Here is a 22,201-nt window from a genome sequence, read left to right as displayed (position 1 = left end):
GCGAGAGGGGACAGCCCTGTCTCATCCCATTCGCTATGTTGAAAAATTCAGAGCGCCATTCATTTACCCGTATTGCCGCCGAAGGGGTGGAATAGAGGGAAAGAATCCATCGGAGCATATTGGGGCCCAGACTGATGTGAGACAGAGTGGCCCGTACGAAGTGCCAGTCCACCCTGTCAAAGGATTTTTCTGCGTCTGTGGAGAGTAAAAGGAAAGTTCTCAGTGAGGAACGGGCCGTCTGAATAAGGTTAAAAACCCTAGCTGTGTTATCTCTCTCCTCCCGAGATGGCACAAAACCTGCCCGATCTAGATTTATCAACTTCGGGATGTGTGGTAAGAGTCGGTTCGCCAAGATTTTTGAAAATAGCTTATAGTCTATCCAATCCGCAACAGTCTCGGGGGTCAAGGTGGGGTGCAAGATATATAATTCCTGATACAAATCACAACGTTTATCTTGATTCCCTGTTTGGTGGTAATATGTGGAATAAGGTACGTTTCCTTGGTCCACGTAGGACTCTTAAATTGTGTATGTGTCACCGGCGCAAAAAAATTTCTATTAAAATAAAAATGTAAATTAAACTAATTTGTACTGGTTTGCTGAAGCTAAAATGACACCCACTGGGAGTGTGTGATAATAAAAGTCTGTAAGTAGCTGTGCTAACCTCTAGATGAATAATTCAATTATCCTTCATACTTTACTACATCACTAGTGATATACAACCAATAAGCGATAACATAAAATAAACTATACTGTAAACAATATAACAAATAACGTTGCGAAATGTGTTAAACATGTCTAAATCCACCACCTTTCAAAATGCACACTCACCAGAAGGTAGTGCAATATAGGCCAGATCAGTATATACATTTTATGATTCCTTGTGCGGGTCTCTCCTATAAACCTGGATACAATCCCAGCTTCCTGATGATGCACGTTTACTTGCGAAACGTGTTGAGGCCAGTGGAGCGAGGGTGACACAACTTCCAGTTCCAACGAAATTGAGGCTTGGAATGCATGCTGACTCCATTGAGCGGAGCGGTGATTGCGCAGCCTTAGTGATTACTCGATAGACTTAGTGCCGGTCTAAAGGCACCCTCGCATGTGAGTGTAATTTTTTATGATATTTAAATAAACATTTTTACACAAATGTTGGGCAATGATGGCTATCATTTAACCCCATAAACAAACGAGAGGGAACCTAGGTGGAATAAATTGGGAACCAGTGGACCATTGTCATCTGTATCTGGGATTATAGGAGACCCTCACAAGGGATCATAAGACGTATATACTGATCAGGCATATATTACACTACCTTCTGGTGAGTGTGCATTTTGGAAGGTGGTGGATTTAGACACAATTAAGTTGGGTGAACCAATATATGAGCAAGATATCACTATTGGCACGGAACAAACTCATGGACACTATATTTTGGATTGAAATCTTTCTGTTTTGGAATTGCATAGTTCACATATATGTTTTTATTTGATAATATCACATTTTGCAACTTTATTTGTATACCACTAGTGGTGTGGTAAATGTGAAGGATAATTGAGTTATTCACCTAGAGGTTAGCGCAGCTACCCACGAGAGACTCTTGCTATCGTAGATCCCGGTTTATTTGATAATACAAATAAAGAATGTCTAGCCCGGGCCAGTCGTCGTGTGGTCTTTTGGTAAAGCAGATCATTCAATTCTTTCCTGACCTTCAAAAGGGTCGTGAGTAATGATGGGCTTCGTGTTCGAGTTGAACCTAAGTTTGACTTGAACACTCTCCGTTAGCCCATTCCCCGAATGGCAAACAAATGGGCTTCTTTGTGGGAATTTTGAGTTCCCATATCCATAATGCACTGTGCGCTGGCTGTGCATTATGTGATTGGCCAAAGCATGGACTCTGACCTCCATGCTTTGGCCACTCAAATCATCTGTGCCATGATTGGCCAAAGGCAGGTGCCTTTAGCCAATCATGGCTCAGGTGCTTAGTACACGCCCAACACTATATAAGGCTGCCGCGCACTGTGTGTAGGGCGAGATAGAAGTTGGTTAGGCAGGGAGAGTGTATTGAAGTAAGCAGGCTTGACGGTGGCTTGGGGGTAAAATACCGGGCTTGCAATTCAGAGGTTGTGGGTTTGAATCTCTTTGCCGATGGGTGATTTATAGGTGGAATTCCTTCGGGGAGAGCGTGGTGAGTTTATCAGATAGTGCAGTGCAGTGTAGGATAGTTAATAACTTGCTGGCAGTCAATTAGGAGATAGAGAGATTTGTGCTTTTTACAGTTTGTTGAGATCAGATAGTGCAGTATATTAAGTACTGCAGCATATACCACAAAGTTATATCTATCTATCTAATCTATCTATCTATCTATCTATCTATCTATCTATCTATCTATCTATCTATCTATCTATCTATCTATCTATCTATCTATCTATCTATCTATCTATCTATCTATCTATCTATCTATCTATCTATCTATCTATCTAGGCACTTCAGTTTATTTCAGGCAATTGAGTATCTATCGGTCAGTTCCGTGTATAGCAGCAGGGCAGTATATACCATAATTATATATATATATATATTTATTTATAGGCCACTTGAGTATACTGTATATTAGGCAATTAGGTATCTAATTTGGTCAGTTCCGTATATAGCAGCAGGGCGGCATACACCATAAACGTATATAATATTTACGGTATATATATATATATATATATATATATATATATATATATATCAGTATATATCAGGCCATTCAGTATTTATTGGTTGGTTCAGTATAGACCATACATTGCTGTCAATATATATATATATATATATATATATATATATATATAGACCACCTGAGTATATATGAGTAGGGTTGAGCGAACCCGGACTGTATTGTTCGTGTTCGTACCGGACTTTTGGGTATTTGGTACCCGGACCCGAACCAGGACATTTCACTGTATGTTCGGGTACTGTCCATTGTTCGGTAACGTTATTTTAATGTTTTGCCGCGGTTTTAATGGCACGCTTTCAACAGCCAATCAGCAAGCTTTTAACTAGTCTGCCCTAGAAGCCATCACAGCCATGTCTAGTAATGGCATGGCTGTGATAGGCCAGTGCAGCATGTGACCCAGACTCTATATAAGCTGGAGTCACATAGCGCCGTGCATCACTCTGCTAATACTACTGTAGGGAGAGGTTCCTGACTGCTGCTGCTGAGGGACAGATAGGACTTTACTATAGGGCGAGGCTGGAGAGATTGCTTGTAGGGAAAGCATAGGAGGAACAATCTGCTTTATCATACAGCGATCTACATTCATTTGATTTTGTGGGGTGCACTGAACGATGTTTTTGCCAGGAGGGAGAGATAGCAGTTTACTGTAGGGCCAGGCTGGAGAGATTGCTTTTAGGGAAAGCATAGATAGGAACAATCTGCTTTAATCAGACAGCGATCTACATTGATTGTATTGTGTGTGGGGGTGCAGTAGAAAGATCTTTATGCCCTGACCTGAGCCAAGTGAGGAGGAGAAGGGAGAAACAAAACATTTTTATCAGTCTGTTAGGCGTGCGGTGCTGCACATTTAATGCAACCTCAGTGCATATGTGTGTGCTTAATCTGCATTGAAAAAAGAAAAAAACATTTTTTCCTTCATATTTAACTTTAAAGACTGTGGGGGGGATTTACTAAAGCTGGTGCAGACAGAATCTGGTGCAGCCGTGCATGGTAGCCAATCGGCTTCTAACTGTTCAAGTAAGCTTTGACAATAAAACCTGGAAGCTGATTGGCTACCATGCATAGCAGTACCAGATTTTGCACTCACCAGTTTTAGTAAATCTCCCCCTGTATGTCAGACAGACATTGCTTTTCTAACCTCCTCTTCAAAAAGCACAAATGTGAGGGGAAAAAATAATCTTTTACAGTATTTAGGGTAAAAAAAATTATTTTTCAGTTTTTCATTCAAATGGGTTTTTTTATTTTTTTTTATTCAATAGCGGAAAATAACAACAGTATTCGACATGGCTGTTAGGCATGCGGCGCTGCACATTTCATGCAACCTCAGTGCATATGTGTGTGCTTAATCTGCATTTAAAAAAGAAAAAACATTTTTTTTTCCTTCATATTTAACTCTAAAGACAGTATGTCAGACAGACAGTGCTTTTCTAACCTGCTCTTCAAAAAGCACCAATGTGAGGGGAAAATAATTATTTTACAGTATTTAGGGTAAAAAACATTATTTTTCAGTTTTATATTCATACATTACAGTGAGATACACCCATTGCATACTGTTGTATTGCGCCGTGCAAAAAAAAAAAACTATTTAGGGGACAAAAGAGTTTATTGCTGCCCTGTCCGCATATGTTACAGTGACATACACCCATTGCATACTGTTCTATTGCGCCGTGCAATAAAAAAAAATATTTAGGGGACAAAAGAGTTTATTGCTGCCCTGTCCGCATATGTTACAGTGACATACACCCATTGCATACTGTTCTATTGCGCCGTGCTAAAAAAAAAACTATTTAGGGGACAAAAGAGTTTATTGCTGCCCTGTCCGCATATGTTACAGTGACATACACCCATTGCATACTGTTCTATTGCGCCGTGCAATAAAAAAAACTATTTAGGGGACAAAAGAGTTTATTGCTGCCCTGTCAGCATATGTTACAGTAACATACACCCATTGCATACTGTTCTATTGCGCCTTGCAATAAAAAAAACTATTTAGGTGACAAAAAAAGTTGATTGCGGCCCTGTCTGCATATGTTACAGTGAGATACACCCATTGCGTACTGTAGAATTGCGCCTTGCAATAAATAAAACTATTTAGGGGACAAAAGAGTTTATTGCTGCCCTGTCCGCATATGTTACAGTGACATACACCCATTGCATACTGTTGTATTGCGCCGTGCAATAAAAAAAACTATTTAGGGGACAAAAGAGTTTATTGCTGCCCTGTCCGCATACAGTATGTTACAGTGACATACACCCATTGCATACTGTTCTATTGCGCCGTGCAATAAAAAAAACTATTTAGGGGACAAAAGAGTTTATTACTGCCCTGTCCGCATATGTTACAGTGACATTGTCAGGGGGTGATGTGGCAGAGCCTGACGTAAGAGGAGTGGCTTACCGGGTAACTGGCGTGGCACAGGTTCACCAGAGGCGCGGAGTCTAAGTGTTAGCCGGTTTTCACCAGGGCCCCAGGTGGTGGGGATGGATTTGGCTGCTTGCTAACACCAGGTCGCGGTCCCCCGGATTCCCTGGTGAAGCCAAGATCAGGTCCAGGACCAATAGCCGGTGGCGGATAAACAGATCAGGATCAGGCAGGAGAATAGTCAGGACAAGCCAAGGTCAAAGGCGGGCAGCAGGTAATCAGAATCCAAAGACAAGCCGGGTCAGGTAAACAGGAACAGCAGACTACAAACAGGCACAGGAAACAGGAGAGCTGAAGATAACACAGCAACTTCCTGTAGTGACAGCTGTGTTTAAATAGGCCAATTTGGTAGCCTCGAGCTATACTGAGGTAGCCTCTAACTATTCCAAGGTAGCCTCTGACTATTCCAAGGTAGCCTCTGACTTTTCCAAAGTAGCCTCGAACTACTGCAAGGTAGCCTCGAACTACTGCAAGGTAGCCTTGAGCTATTGTAAGGTAGCCTCTAGCTATTCAAGGTGCCTCTTCGTACGCGCAAGCGCATAGGCATTCGCCGGTTGGCAGCGCCAGTGCGCCTGGGCAGGGTATTGATTCCCTGACATTGCCCCCCCCCCCTAAGGGCAACCTCCGGGTGCCCAAAAGATTCCTTTTGTGGGGATGGTTGTGGAAAAAATTTCGGATTAATTCTTGGGCATGAAAATTCTGTACCAGTTCCCAGGAGTTCTCTTCGGGGCCGTAGCCCCTCCATTTAACCAAGTATTGTAACTGTTTCCTCCGTCTTCTGCAGTCTAGGATGGCCTCCACCTCAAATTCTTCGTCCCCGTTGATGGTGACAGGAGCAGGTGGTTCCGAACTTCTACCTGGAAAGGAATCAGGTACTGCAGGTTTCAAAAGTGATACATGGAAGACCGGATGGATCTTGAGGGAATCGGGTAGAGTTAGTTCGTATGATACCTCATTTAATCTCCTCTTCACCGGGAACAGGCCAATAAACTTGGGTGCCAGTTTCTTGGAAGGGCATGTCAAACAGAGGTTGGTAGTGGCTAACCATACCAGGTTGAAGAACCAACTCACCTCTCCTCCTTTTGTCAAAGGCCTCTTTATTGGCGGTCTGAGCCCTGGTCATGGCATCCTGTAACAATTTGTTGTTCTCTTTAAAGAACTCCATGATATCCCGGACTGCTGGCACTGTAGGTTCAGGAACAAAGCAGGGCAAGAAGGATGGGTGAAACCCATAGTTAGCATAGAATGGGGACTGACCTGTAGCCAAGTGTTTGGCATTATTGTATGCGAACTCCGCTCACGGTAGTAACGAGACCCAGTCATCTTGAACAAAGGTGGTAAAACATTGGATATATTGCTCGAGGGTCTGGTTGGTCCTCTCAGTCTGGCCGTTAGTCTGGGGATGGTATGCGGAGGACATTGACAACTTGATCTTCAATGAGTCACATAAAGCTCTCCAGAAGCGAGAAGTAAATTGAACACCTCTATCCGACACAATGTCCATTGGAACCCCGTGGAGTCTTACAATCTCTTTGATGAAGACCTGCGCCGTCTCGAGCGCGGAGGGTGTGCCCTTCAGTGGTATGAAATTAGCCATTTTCGACAGACGGTCCACTACCACAAAGATTGCAGAATAACCGTCTGAAGGAGGAAGTTCCACAATGAAATCCATGGCAATCATCTTCCATGGTCTGTCAGGGACTGGTAGTGGTCTGAGCAGGCCCCATGCCTTGTTTCGGGTTGTCTTGCTTCGTGTGCAGATAGTACAGGAGGATACAGGAGGAGACATACTGTTTACAACATTTCTCTAAGTTGGGCCACCAGAACGTTGAACCAGATCTAGGGTCTTGTGGATCCCAAAATGGCCAGCCATCGGGTGGTCATGACAAAGTCCCAGGATGGACACCCGGGCACTTTCTGGAACAAAAATTTGATCTCCTCTCCATAGTAATCCATTTCTGGATACCAGTACAGTTCCAGGAGGATGGGAAGCATTTATTGTGGCTTGTCTCAGAGAGGTAAGAAGGTCAGACTGTAATAGCAGGAAATTACCTTTGGTCAAGATGGTGTCAGGTACAAGGATTCCTTTAGAACTGTCGTACATTCGGGAGAGAGCATCGGGTTTCGTATTCTTGGAACCGGGTCGGTACGTTATATGGAATAAAAACCTGGAAAAAAAAAGTGCCCATCGTGCTTGGCGAGGTCTCAAGCGTTTGGCCGTCCTCAAATACTCCAGGTTCTTATGATCAGTGTAGATAAATATGGGATGTGCCGCCCCTTCCAACAGGTACCTCCACTCCTCCAAGGCGGTCTTGATGGCAAGGAGTTCCCGGTCCCCTACATCATAGTTCCTCTCCGGAGGAGAAAGTTTACGGGAGAAAAAAGCCACCGGATGGATCAGGTCCTTGAGGCCTTGACGCTGGGAGATGACTGCTCCTACTGTGATCTCCGAGGCGTCAACTTCGAGGATGTAAGGTAGGGCAGGATCCAGGTGGCTGAGGATAGGGGCCGAAGTGAACAGCTCCTTTAGAGTTGTAAATGCGACTTGAGCCTCGGGAGACCAGTGGAAACTGGTACCCTGTTTGGTGAGCAGGGTAATAGAGGCGATGATAGAGGAAAACCCCTTAATAAATTTCCTGTAGAAATTTGCGAATCCTATGAAACGCTGAATCCCCTTCTTATCCACAGGTGCGGGCCAATCCAGGATGGCGGAGACCTTCTGAGGGTCCATTTTGACCCCTTCAGAGGAGATTACTAGACCGAGGAACTGGATACTCTGCTGTTCAAACTCGCATTTTTCAGGTTTTGCGTAGAGCCTGTGTAGCCGGAGTCGGTTGAGTACTCTTTTAACGTGTTCTCGGTGCTGGGCCAGGGAGGAAGAAAAGACCAGGATATCGTCCAAGTAGACAATCACAAAGATGTCCAGATAGTCTCTGAGGACATCGTTGATGAAGTGCTGGAAGGTGGCCGGGGCATTGCAGAGCCCGAAAGGCATTACCAAGTACTCATAATGACCGAATCGGGTGCGGAATGCTGTCTTCCATTCATCCCCCTCCCTGATACGGACCAAATTGTAGGCTCCCCGCAGGTCCAATTTGGTAAATATAGCGGTGGTTCTTAATCTCTGGAAGAGTTCAGGAATCAAGGGTAGGGGGTACCGATTCTTGACAGTAATTTTATTTAATTTGCGGTAGTCCACACATGGCCGAAGTGAATGGTCTTTTTTCTCTACAAAAAAGATCCCAGCTCCTGCCGGAGAAGTAGAGGGTCGGATGAATCCCTTCTCAAGATTCTCCATTACATAGTCCTTTAGGGTACCCAAGTCCCGTTCAGACAAAGGAAAGATACGTCCGAAAGGGATCTCGGCCCCCGGGAGTAACTCAATCGGACAATCATAGGGGCGGTGGGGGGGTAGAGTCTCGGCCCCTTGTTTACTGAAGACATCCAGATATTCATGATAGGGTAATGGGACAGAGGAATGTATCTCCTTATCAGTGTCCATACAAAGTAGAGTGCTAGGAGCACTATAGCGTACTGGCAGGCAATGATTCTGGCAGTAAGGGGACTGGAACTTGACGTCTCCAGAAGTCCAATTTATTTGCGGGTTGTGCGCTTGTAACCAGGGTAACCCCAGAATAACGGGGAACAAGGGAGAAGAGATGGCATCCAGGCACAACAACTCCTTGTGACCTTCGAGGGTGACCACAGGCAATGGAGGGGTTTCTTGAGTTACTGGCCCAGACTTGATGTGGGACCCATCTGCTAGAAAAATGGAAAGTCCTTGTGACTTGGGTCGAAGTGGGATGCGGTGTTGTGCAGCAAAGGTGAGGTCAATGAAGCAGCTGCATGCCCCGGAATCAATTATAGCGGTGACCGGGATCAGGCCTTCTGGAAGCTGGAATGAGATAGAGAGAGCCAGGTGAGTGGTATTGTTGCCAGAAACTGGGTAACTTGAGGGAGATATAGAAAGACACTTACGCATCTTCGCTGGGCATGTGAGTACAAAGTGTCCGGCTTCTCCGCAATACAGACACAGATTGTTCTGACGTCGCCGTAAGCGTTCTTCTGCCGATAAGGAGGGACGCATGAGCCCAAGTTGCATCGGCTCTGAAGTATCCGATTCAGGAGGAACCTGAGCTGTGCTGCTGGGACGGGAACCAGAGGAGAAGGTGTGGACGGGATTAGGGACCCGTGGCATCATCCAGACCGGGCGGGTCTGCTGCGTGGACCTCTCTGCTCTGCGTTCACGGAGCCGGCGGTCTATCTGTATGGCCAAGGCGATTAATGCCTCCAGGGTTTCAGGTATGCCCACTCGGGCCAGCTCATCCTTCAAACTTTCTGACAGACCCAGGCGGAACTGATGTCGCAAGGCTGCGTCGTCCAGTGAGTGTCCGTACTCCAACGCCTAAAGTCAGTGACGTAATCTTCCACGGCTCTACGGCCTTGTTTAAGTGCGGTGAGCGCGGTTTCTGCGGTAGCAGTACGCTGCGGATCTTCATACAACTGCGCCATTGCATTAAAAAAACCGACATGGTATCCAGCTTGTTACTGCGCTCTTCAAGCAGGCGGTGAGCCCAGGACTGAGGTTCACCTTGAAGCAGGGATATGATGAACCCCACCTTGGTTGCTTCCAGGGAGAAGGTTTGGGGTTGCAGGGAGAAGTATAGCTCGCAGGCATTGCGGAAGGCTCTGAACTTGCTCCGATCCCCAGAAAACCTTTCCGGCGTAGGGACCCTTGGCTCAGGAGGCAGCATCACCACCGTTGGACCCGAGGGATGCCCAGAGGAAGCCATGGAAGCAGCAGAAACTGCAGGATCCATGGAGGAGGTTAGGGACTGAACACGACCCTCCAACTGGGTATAGCCCTCTTGCAGGGACTTAACAGCTTGGGTAAGGGCCGCGAGATTCTGGCAGATGTCATCCATAGGAGAGGCTCCTCTAGCAGGCTCAGTCATGGCTGTGTTATACTGTCAGGGGGTGATGTGGCAGAGCCTGACGTAAGAGGAGTGGCTTACCGGGTAACTGGCATGGCACAGGTTCTAAGTGTTAGCCGGTTTTCACCAGGGCCCCAGGTGGTGGGGATGGATTTGGATGCTTGCTAACACCAGGTCGCGGTCCCCTGGATTCCCTGGTGAAGCCAGGATCAGGTCCAGGACCAATAGCCGGTGGCGGATAAACAGATCAGGATCAGGCAGGAGAATAGTCAGGACAAGCCAAGGTCAAAGGCGGGCAGCAGGTAATAAGAATCCAAAGACAAGCCGGGTCAGGTAAACAGGAACACAGCAACTTCCTGTAGTGACAGCTGTGTTTAAATAGGCCAATTTGGTAGCCTCGAGCTATACTGAGGTAGCCTCTAACTATTCCAAGGTAGCCTCTGACTATTCCAAGGTAGCCTCTGACTTTTCCAAAGTAGCCTCGAACTACTGCAAGGTAGCCTTGAGCTATTGTAAGGTAGCCTCTAGCTATTCAAGGTGCCTCTTCGTACGCGCAAGCGCATAGGCATTCGCCGGTTGGCAGCGCCAGTGCGCCTAGGCAGGGTATTGATTCCCTGACAGACATACACCCATTGCGTACTGTTCTATTGCGCCTTGCAATAAAAAAAACTGTTTAGGGGACAAAAGAGTTTATTGCTGCTCTGTCCGCATATGTTACAGTGACATACAACAATTGCATACTGTTCTATTGCGCCTTGCAATAAAAAAAACTATTTAGGGGACAAAAGAGTTTATTGCTGCCCTGTCCGCATATGTTACAGTGACATACACCCATTGCATACTGTTCTATTGCGCCGTGCACTAAAAAAACTATTTAGGGGACAAAAACTATTTAGGGGACCAAAAAAGTTGATTGTGGCCCTGTCTGCATATGTTACAGTGAGATACACCCATTGCGTACTGTTGAATTGTGCCTTGCAATAAAAAAAACTATTTAGGGGACAAAAGAGTTTATTGCTGCCCTGTCCGCATATGTTACAGTGACATACACCCATTGCGTACTGTTCTATTGCGCCTTGCAATAAAAAAAACTATTTAGGGGACAAAAGAGTTTATTGCTGCCCTGTCCGCATATGTTACAGTGACATACACCCATTGCATACTGTTCTATTGCGCCGTGCAATAAAAAAACTATTTAGGGGACCAAAAAAGTTGATTGCGGCCCTGTCTGCATATGTTCCAGTGAGATACACCCGTTGCGTACTGTTGAATTGCGCCTTGCAATAAAAAAAACTATTTAGGGGACAAAAGAGTTTATTGCTGCCCTGTCCGCATATGTTACAGTGACATACACCCATTGCATACTGTTCTATTGCGCCGTGCAATAAAAAAAACTATTTAGGGGACAGAAAGATATTAAATTGCGGCTTAGTCTGTATCTGTACGTGTGAGATACACTCGTTGGATACTGTTGTTCTAGTCCGCTATACAATAAACACCCATTTAGGTAAAAAAAATTACATTGCGGCAGAGTCTGCAAATTTTACTGTGAGATACACTCGTTGTATACTGTTGTTCTAGTCCGCTATTTAATAAACACCCATTTAGGGGAAAAATATTTCAATTGCGGCCTAGTCTGTATCTGTACGTGTGAGATATACCCGTTGCATACTGTTGTTCTACTCCGCTATTCAATAAACACTCATTTAGGGAAAAAATATTAAATTGCGGCCTAGTCTGTATCTGTACGTGTGAGATACACCCGTTGTATACTGTTGAATTGCGCCTTGCAATAAAAAAAACTATTTAGGGGACCAAAAAAGTTGGTTGCGGCCCTGTCTGCATATGTTCCAGTGAGATACACCCATTGCGTACTGTTGAATTGCGCCTTGCAATAAAAAAAACTATTTAGGGGACAAAAGAGTTTATTGCTGCCCTGTCCACATATGTTACAGTGACATACACCCATTGCATACTGTTCTATTGCGCCGTGCAATAAAAAAAACTATTTAGGGGACAGAAAGATATTAAATTGCGGCTTAGTCTGTATCTGTACGTGTGAGATACACTCGTTGGATACTGTTGTTCTAGTCCGCTATACAATAAACACCCATTTAGGGGAAAAAAATTACATTGCGGCTTAATCTGCAAATTTTACTGTGAGATACACTCGTTGTATACCGTTGTTCTAGTCCGCTATTCAATAAACACCCATTTAGGGAAAAAATATTAAATTGCGGCCTAGTCTGTATCTGTACGTGTGAGATACACCCGTTGTATACTGTTGTATTGCGCCTTGCAATAAAAAACAATTTCGGGGAAGATCCAAAATTCGATAAATATGAGAAGAAGGTCAAATAAGGGACGTGGCCTGGGTCGTGGTGTTGCCTCCAGTTCCTTCACATCATCTCCCACCCAGTCTTCTGCTGAAAGGTCAGAGTTGGCACCTGCAGCCGATGTCCAGCAATCGTTCACCGCACCCCCTTGCAAATCAGCCAAGCAGTCTGAGCCCTAAGTCATGCAGCAGTCTCTTCTTCTCTTTGATGACTCTGTTAGCATGGTTTCCCAGTGCCATCCACCTAGCCCTGCCCCAGAAGTGGAAGAGATTGAGTGCACCGATGCCCAACCAATTATGTCTCCAGATGAGTACATGGGAGGACCATCGCAGCACGTCTCGGATGATGACGAAACACAGGTGCCAACTTCTGCGGATTTCCGAATTGTGGAGACCGACAAGGGTTGCAGGGGTGAAGACTGGGTGGAAGACGATGTGGAGGACGATGAGGTCCTCGACCCCACATGGAATGAACGTCATGCAGGTGACCTGAGTAGTTTGGAGGAAGAGACGATGGTCGCACAGAGCCACCAGCACAGCAGAAGAGGGAGCAGGGTGCAAAAGCAGAGCGGCAGTGCCCTAGACACTACGACTGCTACTGCCCAACGCAGCAAGGGACCGAGCACACCAAAGCCAGCTCACAGGAGTTCCTTAGCATGGCAGTTCTTCAGACAATGTGACGATGACAGGACACGAGTGGTTTGCACGCTGTGCAATCAGAGCCTGAAGCGAGGCATAAACCTTCTCAACCTGAACACAACCTGCATGATCAGGCATCTAAGTGCAAAGCACGAGCTGCAGTGGAGTGCACACCTCAAAAACCAAGAAAGGTCTCTGGCTCCTCCTGCTTTCTCTTCTGCTGCTGCAGTCTCGGCCTCTTCATCCACCTCTGTAGTGACAGTGGCACCTGCCACCCCGCAAACAGAGGATCCACCAGCAACACCACCACCTTGGTCATCAACAACCATCTCCACAATGTCCCGTGGAAGCGTTCAGCTTTCTATCTCCCAAACAATGGAGCAGAAGAGGAAGTACCCACCTAACCACCCGCGATCCCTTGCCCTGAATGCCAGCATTTCAAAATTCCTGGCCTTTGAAATGCTGTCATTCCGGCTGGTGGAGACACAGAGTTTTAAGAGCCTTATGGCGGTGGCTGTCCCACAGTATGTCGTGCCCAGCCGCCACTACTTTTCCAGGCAAGCCATCCCTTCCCTGCACAACCAAATGGGTGACAAAATCAGGTGTGCACTGCGCAACGCCATCTGGGGCAAGGTCCACCTAACTACGGATACGTGGACCAGTAAGCACGGTCAGGGACGTTATATCTCCCTAACAGCACACTGGATAAATGCAGTGGCGGCTGGACCTGAGGCGGATAGCAGTTTGGCGCATGTCCTTCCACCACCGAGGATTGCAGGGCACTTCAGTTTGCCTCCTGTTCCTAACTCCTCCTACTCCACTTCCTCATCCTCTACCGCCTCCTCTTCCGGTCAGCGTAACACCTTCACCACCAACTTCAGCACAGCAAGGGGTAAAAGACAGCAGGCAGTTTTAAAACTTGCCTGTTTGGGTGAAAAACCACACACCGCGCAGGAGTTGTGGAGGGGCATTGAACTGCAGACCGATGAGTGGTTGCTGCCAGTGAGCTTCAAGCCCGGCCTGGTGGTGTGCGTTAACGGGTGAAATCTCATAGCAGCTCTGGGCCTAGCCGGTTTGAACTCATCCCTTGCTTGGCGCATGTGCTGAATTTGGTGGTGCAGAGGTTCCTTAGAATTTACCCCGATATGTCAGAGCTGCTGCAGAAAGTGCGGGCCGTCTGTGCGCACTTTCGGCGTTCTCACCCTGCTGCTGCTCGCCTGTCAGCGCTGCTGCGTAACTTCGGCCTTCCTGCTCACTGCCTCATATGTAACGTGCCCACAAGGTGGAACTCCACCTTGCATATGCTGGCCAGACTGTGCGAGCAGCAGCAGGCCATAGTGGAGTTTCAGCTGCAGCACGCACGCGTGAGTCACTCTGCGGAACAGCACCACTTCACCACCAATAACTGGGCCACCATGCGAGACCTGTGTGCCTTGTTGCACTGTTTCGAGTACTCCACCAACATGGCCAGTGCCGATGACGCTGTTCTCAGCTTAACTATCCCACTTCTTTGCCTTCTTGAAAAAACACTTCGGGCGATGATGGAAGAGGATGTGGCACAGGATGAGGAGGAGGAGGAGGAGGATGAAGAGGTAACATTTCCAAGGCTTTCAGGGAAGTCATTCGCAAGAGGCTCCGAGGGTGGGTTCCTGCACACACAAACGCCAGGGACACAATTGTCCAGCAGGGGCACAGTTCTGGAGGATGACGAGGATGAGGAGGAGGAGATGGAGGAGGATATGGAACCATGTTCACAGCAGGGGGGCACCCAGGCCAGCTCATAGCCATCACTGGTGCGTGGCTGGGGGGATACGGAGGACACAGAGGATACACCTCCCACAGAGGACAGTTTTTCCTTGCCTCTGAGCAGCCTGGCACACATGAGCGATTACATGCTGCAGTGTCTCCGCAACGACCGCCGAGTTTCCCACATAGTAAGTTGTGCTGATTACTGGGTGGCCACCCTGCTGCATCCCCGTTACAAGGACAATGTACCTTCCTTAATTCCCTCACTGGAGCGTGATCGCAAGATGCGCGAGTACAAGCGCACGCTGGTAGACGCGATGCTGATGACATTCCCACCCGACAGCGGGGGCAGAGTGGAAGCACAAGGCCAAGGCAGGGGAGGAGGAGGAAGAGGTCGTCAATGCTGCCAGGGCACCACCAGCACCTCAGAAGGCAGGGTTAGCATGGCCGACATGTGGAAAAGCTTTGTCAGCACGCCACAACAAGCAGCAGCACCAGTAGCTGATATGGAACGTCTTAGCAGGAGGCAGCATTTCACTAACATGGTGGAGCAGTATGTGTGCACACACCTAGACGTACTGAATGACGGGTCTGCCCCCTTCAACTTCTGGGTCTCCAAGTTGGGCAAATGGCCTGAGCTTTCCCTTTACGCCTTGGAGATGCTGGCCTGCCCTGCAGCCAGTATGTTATCTGAACAGGTATTTAGCACGGCTGGGGGCGTTATCACAGACAAGCGCAGCCGCCTGTCCAGAGCCAATGTGGACAAGCTCACGTTCATTAAAATGAACCAGGCCCACCTGTCCAGAGCCAATGTGGACAAGCTCACGTTCATTAAAATGAACCAGGCATAGATCCCACAGGACTTGTCCGTACCTTGTGCAGAATAGTCATGTGTACCGGCCTTACCCAGCCATTGCTGGATTTGATCTTTCTTACTCTTTTAGGGTGTACCCTAATTTAAAATTTTTTTTTATTAAAAACCAAAACCAGCGTTGGCTACCTCGTCCTCCTCCTCCACTGCCGCCGCCGCTTCCACCTACACCGCCATATCCTCCGCCACCTCAACCTCCTACGGCATATGGGCCTCGTCCTCCTCCTACATCATTCAAGAAGATGATTATTTTTTATTTTTCTGTTTTTTATGTTCTTTCCCTATCCACATTTGTTTGCAGAGCACTTGCCATGCTCTTAAAATGATTTTGCTGCCATTTCCAAGTTCGGGTCTCCATTGACTCAATGGGGTTCAGGATCAGGACAAAGCTCGGGTTAAGTCCGGGTCACAAACCCGGACTCCTTTTTTCAAGTACGGTCGAACCCGCCAAACCCGAACATCCAGGTGTTCATTCAACTCTATATATGAGGCCATTCAGTATCTATCGGTCAGTTCAGTATATACCATACATTGCTATCAAATATAGGCCACTTGAGTATATATCAGGATATTCAGTATCTATCGGTCAGTTCAGTATATACAAATCAACATAAAACAGTGATAAGATCTGTAGAAATATACGTGTTACGTCAATGCCTTCACAGCGGTGACTTCCTCGGTAGGGGTGGAGTCTGCACACGATACCTCTCCTTAAGAGGCCAGACGGCCTCAAAGACTAAATGCTGATTGGACAATTAGACCGGCACCCGCCTTAGATAACTACTTAGACGCGGGACACCAGAAACTAAATCTACTAGCTGTATCAACAGTGACACAGCGAGATTATAAATATATGGGGACAAATAAATATCAAATCCATGCTAACTTGAAATAACATATCCAAGCCCACTGTGAATATATCTCGGAGACTGCATACCGGACTTTGCATCTTCACAATATCTCATAGCATAAAAATATAAATATTACATGATATTAAAAACATTTTAAAATGATATTAAACTAATAGCAGCTAATACCTAAAATTGTATTCATAAAATATTACTTATAAAATATTATTCATACTAAACACAATATATAAAAATATCAAATACGTATAAAAATATTAAAATGATCAACACTTATGTTTAAATACAAAAATCCATGGATCTAAATGAAGGTATTATTATTATCTATCACTAATAAAACAATTTAAATCAAAATCTATGTTTAACCCTCTTGGCGATAAAACTTTAATTTCATAGATCCAGAAGGACTCTATCATATTTAATTGTCGTATATAATTACTGCCCCTCCAGTGTTTGTGAACTTGCTCAATAGCCCAGAACTTCAAAGTATCAGGTTTTTTGTCATGTACTTCTTTAAAGTGTCTAGAAACATTGTGTGAGGTCTCACCTTTTTTAATATTTTTTACATGTTCTGCTACCCTCACAGTAAGGGGTCTAGAAGTACGGCCCACATATTGGAGCCCACATCCACACTCCATATATAGACCACCCCTATTGTGGAGCAAGTAATCAAATCTTTAATTTTATATTCTTTACCGGTACTATTGGACCTAAACTTTTTCCTCTTTTTAAGACTATTTTTGGTTTGGCAACACACACCACATCTCCCACATGCGTGGAAGCCTGACAAGAAATCAAAAAGCATATTTTTTCTTGTAACTGGGGGGTCAATGACACCCGGTGCCAAACGATCTTTGAGGATAGGTGCTCTTATATATATAAACCCTGGTTTCCCTGTGAGGTGAGGCCCCAAAACTTTATCCTTTTTTAAAACATCCCAATGCTTCCTAAAAATTTGTTCCACTTGTCTATGTTGGACATTAAAATCAAAAATAAGTCTAATCAGGTGCAGGTCTTATATTGTCAGTCAAGAGTGTATTCCTATCAAGTGTTAAAACCTGTTCTTGATCTGAAGTGACTTTATCCATATTATATCCTTTAGCACGAAAGCGATCAATCAATACCTTGGACTGGGTAATATAATCTTCCTAGTTGGAACAATTCCTCTTAATCCGGCCCAGATGTCCTCTGGGAATATTAAAAAGCCAATTTTTATGATGGCAACAATCCATTGGTAAGTAGGAATTTCGATCAGTCGGCTTAAAAAAAAAATCCTTGTACAAATCCGACCTTCTTTTTTTTATAAATTTCCAGATCCAGGAAGTGTATAGTTTCCATACTCTCAGTCCAAGTCAATGTGATACCCCTATTGTTAAAATTCATCTTATTTTTAAAATTATTAAACAAATCCATATCTCCCTTCCATATAATCAGTAGATCATCAATAAATCTTTTATAACATATAAGTTCAGTGGGTCTGTTCAACAAAATAACTTCATTCTCCCACTTGGCCATAGAAAGATTGGCTACGCTGTGGGCAAATCTTGCCCCCATAGCCACACCCCTAACTTGAAAAAAAATAGTCACCTGCATACCAAAAATAATTATGGTCTAGACAAAATTTCAGGCACTCTAAAATAAATCCAACATGTTCAGCATTAAGCTCAGTATCCTGCAAAGCCCATGTTGCTGCTCCTAGAGCAGCCTTATGTCCTATAATAGTGTACAAGGAACTGACATCCGCCGTAGCCAGAATGCAGTCCTCAGTATTTCATAATTCTTGCAGGATTTGGATAACATGTTTGGTATACTTTATAAATGCTTCTGTTCGTGTGACTAAAGGTTGTAAATAAAAATCTATATATTGGTCAAGTCTAGAACTTAAAGAGTCTATGCCATTGATAATTGGTCTACCGGGGGGTTTATTTATATCCTTATGTATCTTAGGAAGGAAATATATGACAGGGGTTCTACATGCCATGGGGTTCAAATATAAAGCCTATTTTTTATTTAAAATCTCATTGTTTAGACCTTTTTTGATAAGTTTCTCCAACTCAATTTTATATTCACTCAAGGGATTGAGGTTGAGTCGAGAATACGTTTCTCTATCAGACAACTGTCTGATCATTTCATCTTTATAATATTCTGCGCTCATAACCACAATTCCCCCACCTTTATCTGCCGGCCGTATTACCAATTGCTTGTTTTTCTCTAGACTGGTTATATCATTTCTAATTCACTGCGGATCATAAACCTTTTTTACCTATAAGTGTTCCAAATCATGCGTCACCAGACTCTTGAACACCTCTAAATATGTATTGTCTTTATTTAGCGGATTAAAGACCGACTTATTTTTAAGAGTGGAGTGATCTGATCTCTCTGATATACCGGGACAATTATCTGGTTTAGCTAAAAAATACTTTTTTGATTATGGGACCTCACATATTTTTGTAAATTAACATAGGTGTTTAATTTATTCAGGTTATTGACATGAGCATATTTAAGCCCCTTGTCTAGAACCCTAATTTCTTCCTTATTCAAGGGAGTTCCGCTGATATTAAAAACACCTGTCCCTATTGGTGTTTGCTTTTTTTGGAGGCGTCGGCCCACTCTCCTTCCTTTGCCTTTTCTTTTCCCCCCAGATGGATTTCCAGTGGACCCCCTGTACCTCCACAGGGTATTGGGTTTCCCTAAAAAACCTCTGGGGGACCCTCATCTACTAGTAGTTATCTAAGGCGGGCGCCGGTCTAATTGTCCAATCAGAATTTAGTCTCTGAGGCCGTCCGGCCTCTTAAGGAGAGATATCGTGTGCAGACTCCACCCCTACCGAGGAATTCACCGCTGTGAAGGCATTGACGTAACGCATATAGGGGGCGGAACCTGATACTTTGAAGTTCTGGGGTATTGAGCAAGTTCACAAACACTGGAGGGGCAGTAATTATATACGACAATTGAGTAAGAGGGAGTCCTTTTGGATCTATGAAACTAAGGTTTTATCGCCAAGAGGGTTAAACATTGATTTTGATTTAAATTGTTTTATTAGTGATAGATAATAATAATACCTTAATTTAGATGCATGGATTTTTGTATTTAACCACTTTGCCTCCGCTCACATTGAGCGTACTGTGGCAAAGTGGTTCGTTATCGTCCAGCGACGTAGACCTGCATCGCTGGACTCCTCCCCCTGTAGGCGGCGCTCGCGTGCCGCCGGAGGCGCGCTCCCGCTGTTTTCATTCACAGCGGGAGTTGGGCCAGGGGAGGAGCGGCGGCAATCGCCGCTGCTCTGCCCCGATCGTCGGGGAATCGAGTGAGGAGATCCGCCCGCCTGTGTAAACAGAGCGGGTGGATCTCCTAAGTGACAGGGACTGACAGATCGGAGTGTTCAGCATAGCTGAACATCCGATCTGTCCTTCTGTCACTCAGTCACCTCCCCCCCCACACGTCAGTAAGCACCAGGCATACATTAACCCCTCCCTCTCCAATAAAATTAACCCCTTCACTGCCAGTGTCATTTTTACAGTAACAGTGCATATGTATAGCACTGATTACTGCAGTAATGTCACTGGTACCCCCAAAAGTGTAAAAAATGTCAGTCAAGGGTCCGATCTGTCCGCCGCAATGTCGCAGTCCCACAAAAAAAATCGCAGATCATCGCCATTACGCGTTAAAAAAAAAAACACCAAAAATTACAGAAATCTTTCCCGTAGTTAGTAAACGCAATAACTTTTGTGTAAACCAATCAAAATACGCTTATCGTGATTTTTTTTTACCAAACATAGGTAGCAGAAAACAAATTGGCCAAAAATTTTAAAAAAATTAGATTTTTACATTTTTTTGGGGGGAATTTCATATAAAAAAATGTGAGAAATATTGTTATTTTTGCAAAATTTACGCTCTTTTTTTGTTTATAGCGCATGATCAAAAAATCACACAGGTGATCAAATACCACCAAAAGAAAGCTCTGTTTGTGGGAAAAAAAGGACGCCAAATTTGTTTAGATACAGCGTCGCACGACCGCGCAATTGTCCGTTAAAGTCACGCAGTGCCGAATCGCAAAATACCCCCTGGTCAGGAAGGGGGTAAAATCTTCCGGGCTTAAGTGGTTAAAATAACACAGTGCCAAATCGCAAAATAGGACCTGGTCAGGAAGGGGGCAAATCCTTCCAGTCTTAAAGTGGTTAATAAGCACAGGCAGCAGTAAAAAAGAAAAAAAGAAAAACTAAATCTGGAGTTATATGTGGTTATAATCAGTATCCTTATAACCACAAACTAATGGACAACTAACAGATTGCAGTGCTCACTATTTGACTTTAGCCATGTTTAGATGCAATACTGCTATACAGCCAGTAGATGGGACTATGCAACACATGATAATAGCTAATGTTCACTGAGCTGCAGAAAAATATACAACCACAAGATGGCACTTTGTGCTACATGACTGTAATCTGTGATCACTGTGGAAAGTTAAAGTGTAGGTAACAAAAAAATTAAAGCTTAGTGCTTGGTGCAGTTACCAATTTGGATGATACTTAAAAGGTTTTAAGGATACTGCTGTAACACCATCATTGTTATGCAAAGTATGTGAGATGATGGATCGCATTCTCAGCTTATGATTTATGTTACTGACAATTACCTCTGTGTTTCTCCTAAAAAAGCAGGCAAGTTTCTCCATCAACCGACACGTCAATGGTTAATACAATATAGAGTTGGATTATGTCTAGCTGTATACTTAGGTTGATGGTTAGAAAATATATACCAGGGAATATGTAATGTACAAACCGATGGAATCCATGCATGTAATGGAACAGCAATAAATGTGTACATATTTACTTAAAAAATAATTTATACTTAAATACAATAAAAAATATAGCATTTTACAATTCTTTAATTGTGTTGGTAAATTGAGTACCTGAAAGGTCCCACAAATTTGCAGTCTCAGATTGGTTTATGCTTCTGTCTTGATTTTTGACATGACAACACTACTCTGAATTCATAAACACGTGGTATCAACCCTGCCAACTTAATTCTTAATGGGACACAGACCTATTTTCATCTCAGTCTGTGGATCACTTCCTTCCTCTCTGTGTTGTCACCTATGCAATCAGTATCACCATTTATCACTCAGTATCACCACTCAGCACTGTCCTATATCCTGACTTCCCGCCTAAAGGATGCCACCCTCAGTATTACAGTATGACCAACAGGCACTTTAAAGAAACTGTGAAATAAAGAACAGTGAAGATGACAAAAAACAAGCACTTCTAGTAATATATTCAGAGTACTTGACAGGCATCAGTCATCTAGTGGCTTGCTTGGATAAGGCAAGTCTGAGCGTTCCTCAACAGGAGGATCATAATGTTGCCCATTGTCAACAAGGGTTCCATTGCCAGCAAGGGTTCCACGGCCAAAGATACAAGCTTATCTGGAGGAAAAGTAGAAAAACACTATTCCCACAAGTGGGAGAAGGTATCTCTCCTGGTTGGTTGTTACTACAGATGGTGAAGAGTCGGCAACCACAGCAGCTGGCCAAGAGTCAGAATAGAACACCCAAGGTATCAGCACCTTGTGACCATTTGTGAAGTCTGCTTTGCCCTTCAGAGACAACATTGTACACTAAACACCCTGGAAAAAGCCACTGTTCAAATCAATAGGGAGTCAATTCCCATTTGTCCTC

Source organism: Pelophylax lessonae (assembly GCF_965119305.1).
Source record: "Pelophylax lessonae genome assembly, chromosome: 7".
NCBI classification, from domain to species: Eukaryota; Metazoa; Chordata; class Amphibia; order Anura; family Ranidae; genus Pelophylax; species Pelophylax lessonae.
The sequence above is the reverse complement of the archived record's forward strand: the minus strand, read 5'-3'. Positions refer to the sequence as shown.